We start from the raw sequence: 4,188 nt of genomic DNA, 5'->3' as shown, positions 1-4,188 counted from the left end.
CTCTTACGACACTTACGTGTTGTAAGTGTGCAGTTACGCTTTGGAGATGTTTTAAGAGACCCCTTCCTCTTATGGTACTGACGGGAAAGGAAGGGGTGGCCTATTCTATGCCGGGACCATACAGTCAACATATAATATACCAAATAATATACTAATCGATTACTACAAAATACATTATCACAAAATACCACGCGATATACAGTAAAAACACTTACTCAAAGTTACTGTACTTATACAACTGTCTTACTTATATATGTAACTTATATAACTGTATCATTACATTTATTAATTATCATGCTTTTTATAACGGAAATAGGCCACCTATTCTATGCCGGGACCACACAGCCAACATCATTAATGGTTGATATAATATCAACCGTTAATTGTTCATGGCTGAGCAAAGGCCTGCCTGTACTGGGAGGTTTTGCCACTATTTGCCATGCTTGACAAGCGGGATGGCAACGTTAGGCTTTAATGACGTTTAAAGAGGGACACTGCTGCCCATTTCTCGATCATTAAGTTCCTTTAGTCCCTTACGACACCCACTGGAAAAGAAGAGGTAGTCCATTATTTAAAGGGTGGTCCCTTTATAGATCTTAAATCTATATATAATATAAAAATGTGCAATTATTAGTAACAGATTAATATTTACACGTGCGAAGAGGATTAAGAAGTTTCTATGTAACCTGCGCTGGCTAATTTGTAAGCTACGCGAGCGAATCTGTAAATTTTCTATCTAGTTACATATTGAAATATAAAAGAATTTTATATACAAATAACACAGCGAACAATCTATCACCACCAAAAAGGGTCTCGACATTTCAATACAAGTTGAAGCAGACAGTTTCAGTCACCCGGAAATTGGCAACGGGAACGTTTTCAATAGCAATATATTCCAAGAATAACAGATACAATATTTTAATAGAAGTTCATTAGGTACGTCTATACCTATGTATGTATGTACATAGTAGAGTGATAGATAAAGGTAGTAATACCAATTGATATCGACATTATTAGCATCCCTTTATTGTTCTTTTATCAGCGAAACTGAACGTTTTTCAACCGACTTTAAAAAGAAATAGGTTCTCAATTCGGTTCTATGTTTTCTTTAATGTTTGTTACCATGAGGTTATGTTATGTTATGAAACTCTGTCAGTTGTAAACCGACGTTATAAATGGAAAATTATTTTTTATTTGAAAGGATATACTTACAGATTGGCCATAGAAATATTATCGAAATCGTTAGAAAATAAACTACTGTAGTTTTTAAATCTAAAATAATTGATTGTGCCACATTTTTTTTTTGGAATATAATTTAATTATCCTGAAGGAACTTGGGTGCAAAAACTACAAAAAAATTGTCAAGCACTATGAAATTTGATATATACGTACGATATAAGATAGAGACACGTGGATGAAGTCGCAGGTAAAGACTAGTATTCACATAAAGTATATTAAGAAAATTAAAACAGTAACAAACATATATCTTATGTCTAGATTAAACTTTTTTACTTTTAGGTCGAAACAACACTGGCTGCGTTATTTTAATATAAGAAATTATTGCTATAAGATAGAAAGAAATAAGATGTACTACACTATCTTATTTCTTTCTAACTAGTTTAAGTTAAGTGAACATGTTTATTACGAGTCTATTTCCTCTATATATTGACATAAAATAATAACACAAGAAAATAATCGGAATCGAATAGGATAATCGAAAATAATCTCTGATGGGATGTTAAGTGAAAATTTTTATGTCGACTTGATTGGAATTTATGACCTTTGTGGTTATATGTTGGAGTAGTATCGCTAGGCCACAACACCCTCAACATACCTTCTACCACTTAATAAAGTAACGCCTACAAAAGACAACAAAAAGAAGCCCAACAACAATAGAGCAGTAACATTTTGTTCAAACAATGCTGAAATGTTTTAAAGCAATTCCTAATGTTACACAACGTGGCCTTTTACTTTTGTTGCGTATGTCGCCCGCTCGACGCGCAGCTATTGTTCACCTCGTTAATAACTGCGAATAGCGTCAACACCAATTATAAAGTTGGCACACCTTTCAAAATGGTAGGTAACGCGGGGATACAAATTGCCTTCGCACTTCCAAGTTGCGTCTGATTGACATGTTTTCAGCGAAATGTTGACAATAACTCCGAAATGTTATTGTCGACTGAACACTGAGATTGTACAAATTCTATGTGTATGATTTATTTAATACTAATTTTTACATGCGGCTTTGCCTGCATTAATATTGATTATTGATAATTCTTTCAACAAATCAATTTCTAAAACAATATTGTTGGTATAGGTAGAGATAAAATAGATACAAATATAAATTCATCTTTTTAAAGAGTAGTTTGAACAAAGAAATATGAATATTTTAATTATGCATCGACATGAAACAATAATTCTGCAAAGTTTAAAGCAAATCGGACGACGCAAAGTTTCATATTAAAATTAGTCCTTCCTCCCCCCACTCCTATAAGTTTTTCGCAAGAAAAATTAGCCTATAACTGTTTCCAAATCATATCTATCTCTACACCAAAATTCATTATAATCGATCAAGCGGTTTAAGCGTGAAAATGTAACAAATGAACTCGCTATTACCTTTATAATATTAGTTAAGATTGTGGGAAAAATCTTCTTATTTGATATTATGCTGAGTAGGGTTTCAGGTGTGTACAAATTTTCCTGTTTAGACATAAACAGGAAAATCTGTAAGGTATCATAAAGCAAATCTGATTGACTGGTATATTATTATTTTATCTACGCCGGCATATAATATTTAGAAGAAAAATTACTGTACAATCGAGCTATAATAATGGAAAGAAGTTTTAAATATTCATTTGGTAAAAGTTTATTAGAGAAGTTAGCAATTTATGAAACCATTGGATTGAAAAATCAATTTATCAGTTGTATTTCTGGAAGTGTTAATACTACTGTTGCTAAGTAGCTTGATTGCATACTGTCGTCATTGTTATCATAATTTTAACTATTCGTTATCTATTGTGAAATATAAAATTTTTGAGTATTCAAAAAGTAAGGTCCTAAGCCACTTGCATCCACTGATTTTCTGCACATGCGATTTCGTGGCTCTATCTAGTGGGAAGATTGTCTAACAGCTTGTTTACCTATACGTGGTCACAATTAGTGATAATTTCAATTCTATCATTTGCTAAGTTATTCTCTACCTACAGATTCGTCCTTGATATTCTGATATATGTATATGCGTATTGTAACCATATCATAAGAACCCATAACCTCTCAAAATTGAGCACAAGTCTTCGTATTAAAGGAAGATATTTTCACGATGGCCAAATGGCTTGGTATACCTAGCCTTCTGTTTTGAGTTCACACTAATATACAAATGATTAGGTAGTGATGAAGTAGGTAGGTTGCACACGCAGTCGTAGTAGAACATAATCTCATTCACTATGAGATTATGTTATATTTATGTTATATACATATTATATCACTGTCGTTTTTATGTATATTACTTGTAAAAAAATGTAACAGTAAAATAGACATGACATTATGAATATTCTAAAATAAATTTATCGACTTGTTCGTAAAAACTATAACATATGATTTACCTATGTTAAGTACTACGGACTAAGTAAATTTGTTTTGTCACTTTCTTTCTAAGTTAGGAAATATGTTCTAAATAATAAGACAAAAAATGTGTATTCTAAATAATCTACATCATTTAATTCTCATCAAATCAGACCTCAACACTTAACCGAACCTTTTTAAATAAACCGCAAACCACAATATACCCTTCGAGATTTAAAACAGTCTTAACTCAACCGCAAACGGGGCAGACGAATTCATTTCTTCTTAAGAGTATTAGCAGTAAGATTTCTTGGGCTCGCAAAACTAAATTTAAATTGTGGAAATATTTCAAAGATAACATTGAGGGCATTTACTTACTTTTTGTAACGAGATTACATACTTATTATAATTGCTTCAAAAACTAGTAAAACATTTATGATTTCGTATATGAATGTGTCTGTAGATAAATAATTCAAATAGAGAGCTTTGAACTCCTAATAAGATAGACATATAATATACTCATATTTATATATTACTCTATTTATAACTAAGGTAGGCAGACCGTCGATTCTAACAGACCTCTTTTCATCGATAGAATAACATCTATGCGTTAGCGTTTTTTTTTTT

Source organism: Galleria mellonella, unplaced genomic scaffold (assembly GCF_026898425.1).
Source record: "Galleria mellonella isolate WM207_F2 unplaced genomic scaffold, CSIRO_AGI_GalMel_v1 utg223, whole genome shotgun sequence".
Lineage (NCBI taxonomy): Eukaryota > Metazoa > Arthropoda > Insecta > Lepidoptera > Pyralidae > Galleria > Galleria mellonella.
This window is presented reverse-complemented; position numbering follows the sequence as displayed.